At 42.6% G+C, this 19,534-nt stretch overlaps 2 non-coding genes across 2 annotated transcripts; both read right to left on the bottom strand.

The window, feature by feature from the left end:
- Positions 1–122: 122 nt before the first annotated feature.
- trnap-agg (transfer RNA proline (anticodon AGG)) lies at positions 123–194 on the bottom strand. The gene has a single exon. It is a non-coding gene; the product is annotated as a tRNA-Pro (tRNA).
- A 516-nt stretch (positions 195–710) lies between these two features.
- Positions 711–783, bottom strand: trnak-uuu (transfer RNA lysine (anticodon UUU)). Its single transcript has one exon. It is a non-coding gene; the product is annotated as a tRNA-Lys (tRNA).
- Between the last annotated feature and the right edge of the window lie 18,751 nt (positions 784–19,534).

Below are 19,534 nucleotides of genomic sequence, written 5' to 3'. Positions count from 1 at the left end.
CACACTCGTTACCCTCACTTTTAACTGGAATATATCAAAATAACCACATTATTTTCCTCTGGTGGACAGACTTCTTCAGACAACCCTGAAAATCATTTGTAGGAGAGAGCAATGACTACGAAGGGCTCGTCTGGGAATTGAACCCAGGACCTCTCACACCCTAAGTGAGAATCATACTCCTAGACCAACGAGCCCACATAAGTGAAAATGCAAAAAGACTCAACTGATTGTCATGAATCAGGCAGGTGATCCAGACTCCTGACAGCCTGGACAGAGCTCATTGAATGACCACATCCTGACTAAAGGAAATAAAAACATGAGTCTTGAGGACTTGAATTATGGTCAACTTGACCTCAATCGCTTCAAAAAGTCCAGAAAGACAGAAACGGGCCCCAAGTGAGTCCAATGGCATGCTGGGAGAGCTGAAGAAGCCGCAGTCCTGGGGACAGAGTTCCATCAGGAGGCCAGTTCACCTTCAAGCAGCCACGTCTCTGTCAGGAACATCACATCCAGCTCATGGCAGTCAAAGAAGTCACAGACGAAGATGGTCTCAATGTCAACAGAACCTGTGAGACTTCTTGAAAAACGGCATCATCAGGAGAAAAAACAGCATGTCACCATTCCATAAATGATGTGTGTGTTGGCCAAAGACACAGAGCAGCACTGTGCCCCTCTGCTGTATGGATCCATACACAAACCATCCCGAACAGCACCTGGACAGGGACTTGAACCCTGGACCCTCAGATTAAAAGTTTGATGCTCTGCCATCTGAGCGACCCAGGTGTGGTAGCAGTTGGTTTGGTGTCTTTATACCAACCACTTATGATTGAGACAGAGCAGACAGCTTTCCTGTTCTCCATGGCTCACAAAGTGGAGCCGTGTCTGACTGACTTACGTTTATTGACCAGTCGTGATACAGACTTCTTCCTGAAGTTAATAAGATGATGTACAAGAAGCCGTGGTGGAAAAACAGTTTATGAGTTTTTATCTGCATTTAACAAAAAGTGTCATGTCCACAATGATTCACACTCTTCTCAATAATCAATAATAAAGCCTTCATTCACTATTACAGTGATCAAATTCTTCCTATCATTGCTGAGCAGCTTCTTGCATGTCTCCACTGGGATGTTTAGCCATTTAGATTCAGCAATGAACTCTTTTTTTGTGTTCTTTTCTTGCCACAAAAACTTTCAAATAGTTTTCGTGGCAGCATTTTGGGTCCCAGTGGAAATAATGAACGGCAACCGAGTGACAGGCAAGACACGGACAATATGTAAGAACTGTCAGAGAATAGTCCTGAACACCGTGACTAACAGCACTGTGCTCTCTGCACTGATAGAGGAGGACTTTGGTTACAGTTTGACATCTAGTGTTTGCACTTTAATAAAAATAAAAAATCATTTGAGGAAAGAAGTTCATGCTCATGCTGAGGCCATGCATGGATGCAAATTATAAAACATTTCAAAATGCACCTTTATTGTTCAGTGACTGTTTAATAAAAAGTCTGTTTTTCTAGTCATATATTTTGTCATTTTAATTTTCTGAAAAGTAAAGTGGAAATCTGGTCTGATCTCATGATGATGAACCCAATGCTGTGTCTCGTCTCAACCCAGGAAATGAAAAATCAATCAATCCAGTAACTGTCCTCTGGGCTGGGCCTGTCCTGACAGACAGGTTGGACTTTATTCCCACCTGGACAGTTTGGTATTGAGGTCAGCTGCCAGCCGAGAGCTGAGATCATGATCAGGATGTTTGAGACATTAATGTGTGAGTGCTGTTCTCCCCGTTTACATTTTAGAAGAACATCCTACGAGCTTGTGTGTGTGTGTGTGTGTGTGTGTGTGTGTGTGTGTGTGTGTGTGTGTGTGTGTGTGTGTGTGTGTGCCTAAATGTGTGATTCACACCAAGTCCCTGTCAGCTGTATCAAGTTGATCCTTCAGCACCATGGACAGCTCTATCAGTCCTTTTCCACTGGTTCCTTCTCAGCTTTACAATCAGACAATCAACCCTGAACATGAACAATACATGTGTTATGACAGTTAGGGTCGAACACCAATGGAAGAAAAAGACAATGATTAAGCTAATTTGTTGACATGATGTCAGTTTTGAACTTTGGGCTTCAGCAGTAAACCACTTGTTAGAGTCACTTGTTGTTTGTGGTAAACTTCTCTTTCTTTCAAAGCTACAGGACTCCAGATGTTCAGTTAACCTACTCTAGTACAGCATTTTATGAAAGTCAGTCAAAATCATTGGTGGCACCATCATCACCAGTGGCAGCAGATGATCCAGACTACTTTAATTGAATATCATGTAAAATAGAGCAAGTCCTGGAAACAGTGGCCCTCATTTATCAAACGGTAGTATGACGGTATATGGGCGTACGCCCGTCGTACGTCCATATGAAAGACGAGTTCGGCACTTATCAGTTTGATCGTGATCAAACGGAGGAGACAGGACCTGAAGAACCGCCACTGAAATGTCAATAAACTCTGAAGTTTAGCAAATGATTTATTTAATCAGTGATGTGAAGCCAGTAGCCTAGAAAATAACATATGAACTAAAGGGAGATTAAATACAGACAGAGGACGTTTAGTCAAACATTTTATTCAGACTTCTATAAATTGTCTTTCATTTAAGCAGCACCAGCAGCGGGGGGCACGCGCCGCCCTCGGTGGCCTGAGTCCCGGGTCCACTCGGTCCTGTGTCCCGTTCGGTCTGAGGTCATTCTCGGCACCGGGTCCGGTGCTGGGTGTGTGTGTCTCGGTGGGACCGTCCCCGCTGTGTGGGGGAGACCTGGAGGCAGTGTGCTGCTGTCTGACTCTGAGACATCATGAAACAAAACAATAAAACTCTGAGCTGTATAACGTCAGTCAGCCTCATGATTCGTAAAATCAGAGTTAAATTAAACAGATCTATAATCTGTTCAGACCTCAGCCGGTGTCGTTCGTCCAGGTGACGCTGCTCACCACTGCCACTTCCTCCAGACAGCGATTTTCCCTTTAATTTCAGTTTTTATTCTTCCAAAGAGCTCCTCCTGATTTACGTCCACCTCAGACCTGAGACGAACCATTCCCAGCTCCCAAAAGTTTCTTTTTTCAACAAAATCGCTCCTTTTCCGTGTTTGACCTCAGTGGGCGGGGCTTCGGAACTGTGAATATTTCAGGGCGTAACATGTTAATGACGATCAAATCCAGCCGCCGCATTTATCAACATCCGATCATTCAAACGCTGAGATCGACGAGGTACGGAAGTTTCTGTCATGCCACGCGAGCCCCGTCATACGATGAGCTCACCGCTCAGATATACACCCGTTTGAAAGATGGTTTGATAAATGAGGGCCAGTGTGTTTGAGGAAGTGACTTTGAGGAGCAGCATCAGTTTCTTCATCATCTAATCATCTCTGTGCAGCTCCAGAAGGATTTTTACAGATGTTGCAGATGTTTGTGATTCTCAGTGGACCACACTGAGTGCAAGAAGTGTCTCAATGCTGATATTATTATAATTTCAACAAATCATAGATCTTATCCTAAATGCAATCATATTCATATTTAACTTTAATGATGATGTTTTCCAAATCAACCCCTCTGGACCTGGAAGGGATTCTCCTGTAACTCCAAATGGACTCATTATCAAAGATCTGCAGAGGAACACACAGCTGAGCCCTGAGTGTGACCCTTGACCCCCAGCTGTGGTTTGGGTGGAAGTTGGAAATGCAAATCTCTGCTGTGCTTCAGTCTGCTGCAGTCTGGAGGAACAGGAAGCTGGTTGGAGCAAAATGACTGGAGAGAAAAGAGTCTTTCCCAGAAGATCTCTGAGCTCCAACACTGATGGATCAACAGCTTCTGGAGCTCAGCTCATCTCACCAATCTATAAAGTGTTTATTTAGTTGGAAAAATGGGCCACGCCTATTCTATCAGCCAGCTGTCTCTGTGGTGCAATCGGTCAGTGCAGTGGGCTGTTAACTGAAAGCTTGGTGGTTCGAGTCCACCCAGGGACGGTGGAGGTTCTCCTTTTTGGAACAACTTGTTTAACAGTTCAGTTCAGAGAACTTCATTGATCCCATAGGGCAATTCATTTGCAGCACATCTCGAGAAGCTACACACATATATACAACATGAGACAGTCCAGTTCAGTCACAAGTGGAACTCAGGTTGAATGATAATAAGACAAGCAATACAATAAACAATTTAAGAACTGAAATTGAATAATTTGATTGCAGAAGGCACGAAGGAGTTTGAAAAAACGATTAGTTTTCCGAGCTGGAGCACTAATAGGGAATGTGAGCTGGGATTAGACCGTCGTGAGACAGGTTAGTTTTACCCTACTGATGATGTGTTGTTGCAATCGTAATCCTAATCCAACCACTGACCTTTGATGGGGATGAAGTTTAGGAACATGACGTCACATGAGGGCATGTTCATACCGACTTGGGTGGAGCCAGGACCCCTTTCTGAAAATAACTGAATCGTGTTCTCACTGTCGAACCAAAAGAGCGGAGCGGGATGAGCTATGACTCAAATGATGCGGTGGGTGGCGTCACGTGCTTGCGTTATTCACTGCCAGCACCCGACTTTTTCAAGTTGTCAATTTTTGGCCCAGATGTTCAGAAAAATGCTTGTTTGTCTGGAACTCCAGGTCTGCCCACGGTTGCTCTCCACCATGCTCGATGTGCGCGCTCAGAATAACAGGAAATGACGTCCCCACAATGGAGTTACGTGTCGTGCGTTACGGAAGCCTCACACGGGCAAAAGTGCAGCAAACGAGGAAAGTTGGCTCGACCCGGGGAGCGACCGTGTTCTCACTGCATCTAGATCGAGCCGGGGTCGATCTGGGACCTTCTCTTCGTAGCGGCCCCGGCTCCACCCAAAAGTAGGTAGACCCAACGTGAAAATCTTGTTCAGATCCTATGATCTGTTAACCCAGAGCCTTCCACCAATGCACACTTACAGCAACCAGACACACAACACAATCAAAGCTTTGACAGTGGATGGTGAAGATCTGCTTCTCAGGAGTTTTCCTCACTGACTTTATGAGTTGATTCAGTTAAAGAACAAATCCAGCATTAACCTAGAGGGTATGTAGCTCAGTAGTAGAGCAAATGCTTAGCATGTATGAGGTCCTGGGATCAATCCCCAGTAACTCCAAGCTTCATGTCAGTGTGTGACTGTCAAACATCAGCAGAGGAACTCACTCCAGCTCAGCATCAACTCTTCCAGCTCTCCACTGACAGTCATTCAGCAGCAGAGCTCTGGAGAAGATCAGTCTTCATTCTGGTTCTCAGGAAGCATGAACCCAGGTCAACAATGACTTCAGACCAGTGGCTCTCACCTCTCATCTTCTCAAACCACTGGAGAAACTGTTAATTCAGGAGCTTCATATGGAGCTGGATCAACATCAGTTCACATACAAAAGGAACCGGAGGACGAGTGAAGCTGTTTAACTCCAATGCAGCTGTTTCAAAACAGCTGGAAAGTCCCTCTGCATACGCCACATTAGTCTTTATTGATCTGCAGAGGACGGCTTTGCTGACTGGAGTGATGCTCACCAGCTGCAGATCAACAGAGGAGAAGCAGTGGAGATGCTGGAGGAGTCCAGGACAACGGGAGACCACAGCTCTGTGGACGGACTTGGGGACAACACTGTCCAGACACTGGGGGACAGTCCACCCACAGCCTTCAGTCTAGACACTGGGGGACAGTCCACCCACAGCCTTCAGTCTGGACACTGGGGGACAGTCCACCCACAGCCTTCAGTCTGGACACTGGGGGACAGTCCCCCCACAGCCTTCAGTCTGGACACTGGGGGACAGTCCACCCACAGCCTTCAGTCTGGACACTGGGGGACAGTCCACCCACAGCCTTCAGTCTGGACACTGGGGGACAGTCCACCCACAGCCGGTCTTCACCCAGCAGCAAATTGTTAATGATCTCTGGAGCTCTGCAGATACAGAGGCCTGGAAAATGACACAGGTTTAGTGATGTTGGCTAAAAACTTCCTCATCACAATGTAAAGACTCCTGAGGACACTTTAAAACAGCTCCAAAAGAGGACTGGAGCGGGACTTTAAAGAGCTTTCAGGCCTCGGCTTCATTCATTTTCTTTAAAGAGGATATTTCTGTCTGGGCTGAACTCGCCATTAGATCAGGCAGTTGTAAAGTTTCTTCTTCCCCCAACCTCTCAGTATGAACAGTGACCAGGTGGGGGCAGCATCACGCTGATCCAGCGTCCAGCCTGCCGGAAGTCAGTAGAAGAAGAAGCTGCAGCTGTAGTTGATGCCAGTCCTGGTCTGACACGTGCTGGTCCAACAAGGATCCAGACTCAGTAAAGGTCCAACTCTTTAAACTTTGTGTTCAGTGCGGTTAAAGTGAGTTTTCCAGGAAGCTCCGGATTGATTCCTGTCGGTTTTTAACATCTGCTTTTAGCAGCAGCAGAGACGCTACAGGAAGTGGGGCACCAGTTAACACGGAGACCAGTTAATCCGAAACACCCGCGAGCAGCGTCCTGCTGCCAGAGGAAGAAAGTGAAGCTCTTGGATTGGAGGAGAAAATAAGTCCTGATAAGGTGGAAATATTGCTGGAAGCTGCTGGAGAAGCTGAACCACAGCCACGGAGCTGCAGCTCCTTCAAAGCCACGTTTCTGGAGGATTTCCGGTGAGCTAGCTGCATGCTAACAGCTAATTAGCACGTGTTGACCTTGAGCATGAAAGCAGTGACTGCTGACGTCATGTCCGGTTGCGACAGGTGAGCGTACTAGAGCGGAGCTCCACAAACAATCAAGGAGAATTAGTTAATTCTTTACAGATTTGATCGCATTCTAGAATATGTGACAACATTAATGTGAAACGGAAACGGAGAATTAAGGATAAGGTGACTGAAGTGGCTCGATGACGGGAGGAAAGAAAAAAGGGAAAAAGAATCTGATTGATCATTCAAGTTTACCGGAGGACACACCTGTCCCAAATCAGAGCTCTCAGGTAACAATGGCAACTCTCGAAGATACTTCTGAAGAGAATCAGAGTGGATTATTGACTGCAATGCGGTCTATTATACGAGAGGAGATAACTGCTGCAGTCAATGCACTCCAGCCGCAAATTACATCGGTGAAAGCAGAAATGAAACAATGTAACGAGAGGCTCGCCCATGTGGAGGAGCACATTGCAGTGCTGGAGACGTCAAAACAGCAACTTGAAAGTGAGAATGTGAAGCTGAAAGAAAAAGTGAAGAAGTTGGAGGACAACGTGGAAAAGTTGGAAGTACAAAGCCGCAGATATAATGTGCGAGTTTTTGGACTGAAACAGAATGTGGAAAAAGGCAACCCGACTGGATATATGGCAGAACTTTTGAAAACTGTCTTTAAAGGGAAACTTCCAGAGGAGCCAGTGGTGGAAGTGGCCCACAGAGTCGGACAAGCCAATATATCCGGAGAAAAGAGCCATGATCGTCAGATTGCAGAAACAGCTGACACGTGAAGCCATTCTAAAGCTGGCGAAAGAAGAAGGAGAAATCGTCTTCGAAGGTATGAAAGTGAGGATATTTCCTGATCTGACAGCTGCGGTTGCCAAACAAAGAGCCCAGTTCAAGGATATAAGAATGAAGCTGGGAGAGCAGAAAATCAGAAATGGCATAATTCATCCAGCCACTCTCATCGTCACCTATAATGATGACAAGAAATACTTTAAGGATTCCAAGAGCGCAGAGATGTACTTCAACACCGTGATCAAACCTACCTGACTCTGTGTGTGTGTGTGTGTGCGAGAGTGTGTGTGAGAGAATGAGTGAGTGTGTGTGACAGCGTGCTGCCTCCTCCCTCTCTCCTCGTTTCTCTGCATATGCGTGAATGAATGTGGAAGTATCCCCGTGCCCCTCATCATCCTGTCCCTTACTGTATTCCCATATCTACTCTTTAAACATCGGCCAGGGTTCAAGCTATCCTGTCCAGTCCACCCTGGACCTCGAGAACATTGTAAGAGACACCTGAATTAAAAAAAAAAGAAAAAAAAAAAAAAACTGGACTGAAAAAAATGCTTTCCTAGTATTGTAAGGACTATGAACCCTCTATGGACCCTCTTCCCACTCCCTATTCGCCCTTTCCTGAAAGCCGGTTGAAGGTACAGATCATCTGCCTATGGACACTATCGGTATGGTAATGTGATTTTTTTGTTTTGAAGACTTGAAAATGAATTTAGATTGGAAATGAAAAAGATGGGGAATGAGTAATGTCAGCCTTTTGGGAAAGTAATGTAATTAGGGACCGAGCCCGAGGGCGAGGTGGCCTCAACTGAGGCCACCTTGCCTGAGGGCAAGGCCTCTATTGTTCTTCGTTCGTTTGTTTCTTATTATTATTATTATTATTATTATTATTATTATTATTATTTTACTGTCGCACTCGAGCACTAATTTGACCCCCTAAACATGCACGAAAACTCATCAAATTTGGCACGCACATGCGGACCGGTGGTCCATTTGATAAAATGAAAAACTTAACCCCATGTGCTCTCTAGCGCCACCTACAAACTAGCACCCACAAAATCGTGCAACCAATAGACAGTAAAATCTGCACCCCTGTCAAGTAGGAATGTCGTAGAGAGATAAAACCAATTGCTGACATGTTCAACTCATTAAGATCTCAAAATCATCCATTGACACCCTTGACCTAAATCCAACAGGAAGTCCGCCAATTACCTTTCAAAGTAAAAGCTTCACGCAGCTTTTTTACAACACCATTTATTGTAGAGATGTCAGAGTAGTGCGCTCTGATAGAGGAGAAGTGTCTCTACAAAGGATGTGATCAACTTTTTCAAAAGTCACACGGTTTGGATTTTATTAGCCCTTCAAAATAAAACTCACATTTTTGAAAAAAGGGTCGCCATGGCCAATAGGAATGTTGTAGAGAGATCAAACCAATTATTCACACATTCGTCTCGTCGAGGTCTACAAATCTCTCATTGACAAAAAAGACCTAAATCCAACAGGAAGTCCGCTATTTCCCTTTCAAAGTAAAAAATCACTCCTCATTTAAAAATTATCTGCTCCGAGACCGTTTGTTGTAGAGACGTCAGAGTGGCGTGAAACAATAGAGGACAAGTTTCTCTTCCGATATTGTTAAAAACTTTTTCAAAAGTCTAATGGTGTGGATGCTGTTAACCCTTAAAGCTAAAAGTCTTAAAATCCACTTGAAACACTACAATGGTCGCTACGGCACAAAGAAAAGCCTGAGAGAGATAAAACCAATGGTCATGCGTTAGTCTCACAGAGATCTAAAAATGACCAATTGACACCGAAAACCAAAATCCAACAGGAAGTCTGTTATTTCCCTTTCAAAATAAAAGTCACATTTTTAATAAAGCGGTCGCTACTGCCCATAGGAATGTCGTAGAGAGATCAAACCAATTGCTCATATGTTTGTCTTATCAAGATCTAAAAATCATCCATTGACATGCATTACCTAAATCCTACAGGAAGTCGGCTATTTCCATTTCAAAGTAAAAAACACTTCTTATGAAAACATTATACCTCCTGAGACCGTTTGTTGTAGAGACGTCAGACTAGCGCGGCCTGATAGAGGAGAAGTTTCTCTACAAAAGATGTGAACAACTTTTTCAAAAGTCACACGGTGTGGATTTTATCAGCCCTTCAAAATAAAAGTACCATTTTTCAAGAAATGGTCGCTACGGCCCACAGGAATGTCGTAGAGAGATCAAACCAACTGTTCACGCGTTCGTCTCGATGAGATCTAAAAATCTCCCATTGACACCATTCACCTAAATCCAACAGGAAGTCCGCTATTTCGACTTTCAAAGTAAAAATCACTCTTCATTTAAAAATTATCTCCTCCGAGACAGCTTGTCGTAGAGACGTCAGAGTGGCGCCAAATAATAGAGGACAATTTTCTCTTCCGACGATGTTCAAAACTTTTTCAAAAGTCTCACGGTGTGGATGCTGTTAACCCTTAAAGTTTGAAGTCTGAAAACGCACTTCAAACACTACAGTGGACAGTGCGACCCGCACGAATGTCGCAGAGAAATAAAATTAACATGGATGAATTCGTCTCATCGAGATCTACAATTTACCCAGAGACATACCCATACCTAAATCTAACCTCTTGACCTACTTAAGCCATATATGGGCATAGCAGCTGGCCCGACCGATCTGGGACCAGCTGTAAAACATTCTGCATGTTGTACCTGCTTTCCACAGTAGATGGCGCACCGTGACCACAAATCACACATGACTGAAGCAGCAGTGCCCCTGCAGCAGCAAGCCACTGAGGAAGCAACACTTGAAACACATTGGGAATGGTCCAAACAGCTGTCACCCTGCAGAAATATCACCTGATACACACCATACACCTGAAATCACTCTTTAACAGGTGTATGGATGATGAATGGATGGATGAATGCATGGATAGATTAATGCACAGACAGACAATGGTATGGAATGACACTATTCTGACACTCAAATTGATATATTGGTGGAGCACACATGACTATCAAAATAAAAGCCTCAGATCCCTTCAAACTAAAAGTCACATTTTTGCAAAAAATGACAATTTTAAAAAAGCAGCTTCATAATTTTGGCGTACACAGTGTTAGTGGAAGCATGTACTTCGTTTCTAAAACGATAAGGTCAAAATTCCTTCAAAATAAAAGCCCGTTCACAACAGATAATGAGGTCAAGTCATGAAAATGGTTGTTTATGGAGGAGCAAGGTTCCCAGTGACCTGGACTTCGGTCATCAAGGTGCAAGGACGGCCTCAGTGGGGCCACCTTGCCAGAGGGCGAGGTCCCGTCCAACGCCGCTTGCGGCTTTAATTTCATTTGAGTTTTGGTTGAGTGGTTGGAATGAAGGGGAGAGAGAGGAAGAGAAAGGAGAAAAAAGAGGGATATATGTGAGGGAATAGAAGATGACACAAAGGTAGAAAAAGAAAAAGGAGAAAGAATAATGTGTAAGAGAATAATGGAACAATATTCTTAGATTAAATTAAATAGTAACTTTCTGTGCTAATAATCTTAGTAAAGTAACAAGGTTAAGAGTAAAGAAATAAAGATCAAAAATAAAGAAATTAATAAAAGTTATGTGGTAAAATCATGTGGATCTCAGCTTACTTTAAGCTTCCAGATATGGACAATTTAAGTGTCAATGCAAGGCTTCATGTTCAGAATTATTTCATTGTATGTTTGATAGTTTATGTTTTGTATGTAGATAAGTGTTGTAGAGAAAGCTCCAGAACGGGTTGGTCAGATGATCAAGAAGGTTATCCATCAATTACGTAATGTTGGGACACACTAAACTGCCAAAAAAAGGATTGAAAATAGCCCATATAAATATATGCAGCATTAGAAATAAAATAACAGAGATTACAGGAATTCTAATGAGATATCAGTTGCATATCTTAGCAATATCAGAAACGCATTTAGACTCAACCTTTGAGGATTCAGTTGTGAATATACAAGGATATAATATAGTTAGGAAAGATAGAAATGCATTTGGAGGAGGAGTCGCTTTCTTCATTCAGGATCATCTGCCAGTGAGAATTAGGAATGATTTAATGCCGCTGGAAGTAGAAGCATTATGGCTGCAAATACATTTATCTCATTTAAAACCTCTGTTAATAGGATGCTGCTATCGACCACCAAGCTCAAATAATTTACATCTTGAGATGGTGTGTGACATGCTAGAAAATGCATGTAATTCAGGTTTTGAAACTTACTTCATGGGGGACTTGAACATAGATTGGCAGGGAACATGCTCAATGAGAAATAAGCTTCAGTGTATTGCAAGTGCGTGTGGACTCATCCAGGTAGTAGATAAACCAACTAAAATAATGATGAAAAGAGATGGCACACTAACATCATCCTGTATTGATCATATTTTTACCAACGCAGCTGAACTATGTTCAAAAGTTATATCGGTACCTGCTGGCTGCAGTGATCATAATTTAGTGGCACTTGCTAGAAGAACTAAAATGCCAAAGCCAGGTGCGAAGGTAATTATGAAAAGATCATTCAAGAACTTTGATCAGGTCAAATTTAGAGAGGATGTAAGTGGGCTATGTTGGTCAGAAGTTTTAATGGAAACCAATCCAGACTCAGCGCTGATGAAGTTCAACAATGTGTTTATGAAAGTGGTAGAGAAAAAAAAAAAAAAAAAATTAAGAAATAGCTTTCAAGACATAGCTAATGAATCATCATATTCATTAATAAGAGATAAAATAATGTTAGGGAGAAATTGCAAATTTAACTTTGATACTGTAAATATTAGTTATATAGAAAATATGTTGAGAAATTGTAAAGATAAGCCACCAGGTATTGATGGATTGGACGGTAGACTTCTAAAAATGGTGGCTGATTTGATTGCCCCAGTCATCTGTCATATTATTAACCAAAGTTTGATAGAAATGTTGTGTCCTCAAGAATGGAAAAAGGCAAAAATAACACCACTGCCAAAGAATGCAAAACAGTCATTTTCTGGACCTAATAGTCGTCCTATAAGTCTACTGCCTGTGTTAAGTAAAATAATGGAGACTGTGGTCTGTGAGCAAATTAGAACTTATTTTTCCTTAAATAATTTAACCACGGATTACCAACATGCATACAGGAAAGGCCACTCCACAGCGACTGCCCTGGCTCAGATGGCAGATGATTGGTTAATGGATATAGAACAAAAGAAATTAGTAGGAGCAGTTATGCTGGACTTTACAGCTGCTTTTGATATTATTGACCATGAAATATTGATTAAAAAGTTAGAATGTTATGGGTTTTCACAGTCATCAATATTATGGTTGGAAAGTTATTTTACAAATAGAAAACAACAGGTTTTCTTCAATGGCAGTTACTCTGATGAGAGGGAGGTCAGCTGTGGAGTGCCTCAGGGGAGCTGTTAGGGGCCGTTATTATATACAATCTATACAAATGATTTACCACTAGTACTAGATAAGGCTACTGTATCAATGTATGCAGATGACTCTACAATTTGGTTGTCGGCACCTAAATGCTCAGAGCTAAATACGTGCCTACAGCAGGAAGTGCTATCTGTGGTGGAATGGATCAGGAAAAATAAGCTGGTACTTAATGTATTGAAGACAAACAGTATTATATTTGGTACAACATATACTTTACAAGAACAGCCTGAATTGAATCTTTTTATAAATAATGTGCCTGTAAAACAAGTACAAGAAACAAAATTACTTGGTGTTGTGTTAGATAATAGATTATCATGGACGAGACATATTGATTAGATAGTATCCAGGATGGGAAGTGCTGTTTCTGTTGTGAAAAGGTGTGCAGCTTTCATGTCACTAAGTGTAATTAAACTAGTCTTGCAATCTCTAGTATTATCAGTTCTGGACTACTGTCCAGTAATTTGGTCTAGTACGTCACAAGAAAATATAAAAAAGTTGCAAATTGTACAAAATAGAGCGGCAAGAATAGCTTTGCATTGTGGTTACAGAACAAATATCATAGCTATGCACAAGTGTTTGGACTGGTTACTGGTAAAGGAAAGATTATTGTATTTGTTACTGGTTTTCTTTAGAAACATTTTAATCACAAAAAAACCATCAATCTTGTATAAAAATGTATATTTTAGTTCAGCTAGACATAGCTATGCAACCAGACATGCTACCAGAGGAAATTTGACATTACCTAAATCAAAAACAAATACAGTTAAACGAATGGTTATGTATAGAGCTATGCAAGAATGGAATAAACTACCAGAAAATATTGCACAAGAAAACAGCAAAATAATTTTCAAGAAGTTGGTCAAAAAACATCTGTGTATAATAGAGACTTAATATGGGTCAACTGGAATTACAAATATTACTTAAAATTGCACCTTTGCAACAGAAATGGTTCCTGGCATAAACAGTAAATGAATGGGTGACTGTCAAATCTGATTTGAATTTTAATTGTTACATCAGGGTTTTTGCTTCAAGGGTGGTTAGGTGTAATGCTACGTTCACACCGAAAGCGTCGCGGGCGTCGTCGACGCTTGCGACGCCTCGAAGCTGACGCTTGTGACGCTTTAAACACGACGCTTGACACCGGGTGGTCACAAAGCTCGCGACGCTCGCGACGCTCTTGATGCACGTCAGTTAATTGGCGCGCTGGAGGCTGATTTCTGTTTCCAGCTATGGCGGATCGCATCAGGAGAGCGGCTCGGCTTTATTTGTTAAATAAAGCTAGGCCGCGTCGTTGTCGGAAAAGTCGCTATTGGCTGCTCTGCTCCTCTCTGCTCTGACTGCAGCGGGGAGCGCTGCTGAGACTGACCGCTTGTGAGCGCTTTGGGACGGGGGAGGGGCTCACGCAGCACCCGCTGCTCATGGACGACAGCAACGAGACGTCCTGTCACGTCTCCAGAGCACCGGAGAAAGTTGCTAGATTTGTCGCTAGTTGCTTTTGACAAAAAAACGTCGCCAAGAGGCTTTGGAAAGTCGCCAGATTTAGCGAGAAAGTCATCAAGTTAGCAACACTGGCCGGCCCGCATCGGTGCTCGGACCACTCGTAGTGACGTAGTACCGGAGGGATCGTCTCTGATTGGTTGACGCTCAGCGGCAGCGCGTCGAAAGTTCAGTTTTCCCAACTCTCAAAAAGCGACGCTCACGACGCTCCTGACGCCGGGGATGAGCGTCGTGGGCGTCGACGCTCGAAACGCTGGAAAAGCGACGCTCATGACGGTCCTGATGCGCCGCCCCGCCGCCCGCCGCTCCACGACGCTCGTCCACCATCGACTTTGCATAGAAAAGCGACGCTCACGACGCCCGCGACGCTTTCGGTGTGAACGTAGCATAAGATGGAAGGGCAAAAGAGATTTGAGTTTTTGTGTGACCAATGTGCATAATATGTGTGGATCTACATAGATATGATATGTGAATGTTGTGTATCTCTACTGACCTAGGAGCGGTCTTGTATTGTTTGTTTGTTGTTGTGTTATGTATTTGTTTGTGCTTTTGTTTTTGGAATTTGTATATGGATTGTTTTGTAGATAATGTGGCTGCTTTGACACATTGTGAAGATGTTGTATGGACCCCAGGAAGAATAGCTTTGGCATTGCCATGCTAATGGGGATCCAAATAAATCAAATCAAATCAAAAGCCTTTCTGTCGCCACAGAAACATTTACAACTCGATTTGAGTTGTAAGGGTTTAGACCCCTCTTCACTCACTTTGGAAAGTCAGCAAAATACACTGTTACTGTGAAAAAAGTGACCGGTTCTTTGGCAACAGCCATTGTGTTTACATTGCGCGCTGGAAGCCTTGGACCCGGAAGTGACTTGTGACATCACACTAGCCATTCCCATAGAATTTTGAGAAAGACGTGAATCATTCTGGAAATGAAACTTTTTGTCAAATGCGAGTAAAAGCTGAGAAGCTTTTTGTCTATCATAGTGCTGCATCTTATTAAGTTTTGAAAGAGGTGAAAAAAGTGAGTCAGTCAGACCAGAGGCAGTTCTGGCTACAATTACGCCCTGGGTGAGAACCGTCCAAACCGTGGGGACCTTCCATTGACTCCCATTCATGTCTAACTCCTAACCCTGACCCTAATCCTAACCCTAACCCACACCAAAACAAAGCCTAACCCTAAAGAAATGTTTTTGCACTTTTACTTTTTTCAGTAACAACAACCAACATGGCCAAGAAAACACTGTTTCTCCTCATGGGACCCAAAAAATGCTGTGTGTCTACACACACACACACACACACACACACACACACACACACACACACACACACACACACACACACACCTGAGGAGTCCTGCAAAGAACATGTGGCTGAGGAGGTCAATGGCTCCTCATGTCTGTGGCTGCTGTGCAAGTGTCTGACTGCTCATCTTGGTCAGTGGCTGCTCCAGCCCCAAAATATTTCAGAATTCGCCCTGAATTTACAATTAAGATACAATATGTATGTTAGATCACACTGACATCCCACATGCATCAGTTACCCAATTAAAATGACCACAATGCACATTTTATTAACATATGTCAACATCCTATTAGCTAAGCATGACACACTGCAAATTATTTAAAAAGCCATAGGCCTATCACATGTATCTTACAAAATGCCATGTCAATCTATATTAGAAGTTATTGATCTTAGCATACAGCGTATAGGAATAAAAAAATCCACAGTCAGGATGTCTTTTTGAATTTGCGCTTCTTGTTGCATTTGAAACACAAACTTTACTGGGCTGCCTCTGGGTGAAATTAGCTGCATGACATGATGCCTCAGTTACAACAGTTGGTAGTTCAGCAAAACTAAAAACCACATGCAGCCGTCTTCTGTGGCTCAGCAACATATTAGCAAAAGGCCTGTAATGTCATTCACATCACTCATATGCAGAGTTGGGTATGTAACGACAAGTAACGAATGTTACAAGTAGTTAAATTACTTTTGATGGGAACGAGTAGTGTAACGGCACTACTCCTTCTAGATCGGTAGTTAAACTAGCGTTACAAATGAACCGCTACGATCGTTACTTTTACAATGACTGCAAATAGAGCAACCGAAATATTATTATTTAAGTGGAGTTCTTTTTTTTATTACCACCAGTAGATGGAACGGTGACCATATGAGCAGCTACTCGCCATCTCTTCCGGGTCAGGGCTGATGGAACCGTCAAAGTTAAATTGGTTGCCTTATATAAATTTGTGTCCCACTGACAACACTGCACTCCCTCCTCCTGTAAATGCCCCTTTTAAATGAATACTCCGAAGATTAGGGACCCACACCCTTTTCCTATCATTGACAAAGTTAGACAAGCTCATAAATACCTGTGTCTCTGGTTCCCAGCTGTTAGCATCGCAGTTAGCTTAGCTCGAAGCTTAGCTGGAAGTCAATCAGAGCCGGACTACGTAAGTGGACAAAATACTCCTTCCAGTGGTCCAGGGGATGGCGTATTAGCACATCAAGAAAATCCAAATGGTTATAAAACATTTTAAAAGACGTGTTTTCTTTTCAATCCGTTAAAATAATGTTTTGATACACACAGATCTGCGCATGAGCAGTGCTCCTGGAGCACAGCTCCGCGGAGCACTGCGCAGTAACTAGTAGTGTAACTTCGTTACTATTTCCATGGAGTAATCAAGTAGTGTAAGGCACTACTTTTTTCAAAAGTAATGAGTAACTCTTTACTTTTTTGAGTAACCAATCCCAACTCTGCTCATATGCATACCTTTATCTTTTGCTCGTTTCTCCCCTTCTTTTCTAAACTGGGCACCTGATAGCTTGTTTGGGTTTTTACTTGGATCCATGATCAAAACATTACCTTTCGCCAGCACCTTCCGGTCACGTTTCACTCGTAAATCAACCGGAGTCACATGACGTAAACAAATTTACTTAGATTTTTTTTTTTTCCATTTTTTTTTCACATAACCCAGTGGGTCTGTATTAATTATGAAATACAATTAATTTTGAAGCAGTATGTGTTGGCATCAGTCTGCCCAACACACAGAAGCAGGTCAACAGAAGCTTCTGGAATGATTAAGTGTGTGTTGAAGACTCAGGCTGTGGCTTTACTTTCCAAAGTGTGGTCACTAACTGGATCTTTCTCTGTTCAGATGAGTCGGAGCTGTTTGGAAATGACTTGAAGCTGCTCACTAAAAGACTTTCTGAATGTCAGAATGTGTGGAGAAGATGCTTATGTAATGCTCCTGCTCTGCTTGGAATATGGGAGGAGGAACAACTGGCCTCAAGAAGATGTGTGGAGTTCCACTAACAGCCTCTCAGTCCAACAGGAGGCTGTGGAAAGATACTGATGAACTGAGGCCAGGAAGTGATCAGTACTGATCAGCTCTGCTGCTGAGTTCACTTTGATTAAAAGCTGATAAGGTTTGTCAAGGTAAAGTCCTGATTTAGCTGTTCATTAGAATATAGCCATGCTCTGGGTGTTTAAGCCTGATTTTCAAGATAAATTTTCAAGTAGAAGAGAATAGACTTTATTAATCTCATGGCAGAGAAATTTACAGGTATAGGACACAGGGGGGTGCAGCATGAAGGAAAGGTGCAAAAAAAGAACGAGAATAAGTAATTGTGCAAATCATACTCAGAATATTGATGAAAACTAAAAAAAGAAAAGGTCTAACTGTACGTACAACATAAATATTGAAATATAACAGGGACGATAATATATACAAATGTGTTTGAATGTTTTCAGTGCAGCAGACTGAGTGGTTTATAAAGTGTCTTTGATTTCTTATGGGGGTTATAAAGTGACCAGTGACCTGGTTGAAGGATATAATGTCCAGGATTATTGCACATCCGTCCAGAGCAGGGGTCTACAACCTTTATGACCAAGAGAGCCATTTCTGTGACTTTCAGCCTGGTGAAGTTGTTCTAGAGCTGCAAAACAAATTTAACCTTCAAAATGAGGCGAATGCAGCTCAGGAAGTCCCACATATAGTTTTGATGCATAAACAAAAAATATACCTTATGATGCATTTCTGAAGTTAGAATGTTGAAATTTTAGTAGTTTTTACGATTTTACCTCCTTTTAAGCAGTTTTGCATGTTTTTTCCAACCATATTTATGTTCTTCTTTTTAGAAATTCTAGCCATTTCACGTTTTTTAACCATTGTACTTTTTTCCCCGTTTCTTGTGGTTTTTCCTAATTTTACTTCTAACCTTTATTTGAATCCCTTTTGAACGGAGAGTGATGAATCATTCTGAACAGTGCTGTGGTGTGTCACTATAACAAACATCAGTTTAATGTTCATTCACATTTCATGTTGTGAAAACTTGGTGGAGCCACTACAGAGTGACTGAAGAGCCACATGTGGCTCCAGAGCCGCAGGTTGAACACCCCTGGTCCAGAGAAACTGCAGAGTCCACTGGAAGGTCTGATGGTGGATGTTTGACTGGTTCCCTCGTGTATCTGCTTCCTCTTTGTCCCTGAGTTTCTTGCAGTATGATGTGGTTTCCTCAGACGTTTCCTGTCCAGAGCGTTTCATGTATATTAAAGGAAAGATCACTGCCTGAGTGTTTATGTTTTTTCTTGCAGCATTCCACAAATGCAGCATGTTGCTCAGGCGATGCTGTCCTTTGTGTGACATGACAGTTGAAAACATGACGTCTTTATTTCAAGACTGTCGCCCCAAGGGAGGAATTCTGTTTTGTGATCTGGCTCTGAAGCAAACCGGGGTGTTTGATTGATCATCTCCAATGACTTGTTGTACCTGGAGATGTATAAATAAAGCTGCGTTGAATTGAAATTCATTGTAATATTTACAGACTGAAAACACAATCAAGCTGGTTTGAGCAGAAGTTCCTTCATCGTCGGGGGTTCAGGGCAGGTAGGGGGTCTCCAGGGACTGGAGGAGGCCACTTACCCTGAGGAAGAGCCATTTCTGCTGATTGAACGAGAAGACACAGTTCTGGACCGCGTCGGTGGTCTGATGTGGCTGTGGTGTCTGCTTTAACGGTAAAATGAATGGAACTAGAAAACAAACATCTGTACTGGTGACAGAGAAACGATGGGAAAAGTACAGACTGGCACATACTGGAAGGAGAAATGAAACCCTGCGGACAATAAACGTCACGAT

This window comes from Salarias fasciatus (assembly GCF_902148845.1).
Source record: "Salarias fasciatus chromosome 23 unlocalized genomic scaffold, fSalaFa1.1 super_scaffold_20, whole genome shotgun sequence".
In the NCBI taxonomy this organism is placed as follows: domain Eukaryota; kingdom Metazoa; phylum Chordata; class Actinopteri; order Blenniiformes; family Blenniidae; genus Salarias; species Salarias fasciatus.
This window is presented reverse-complemented; position numbering and strand designations above follow the sequence as displayed.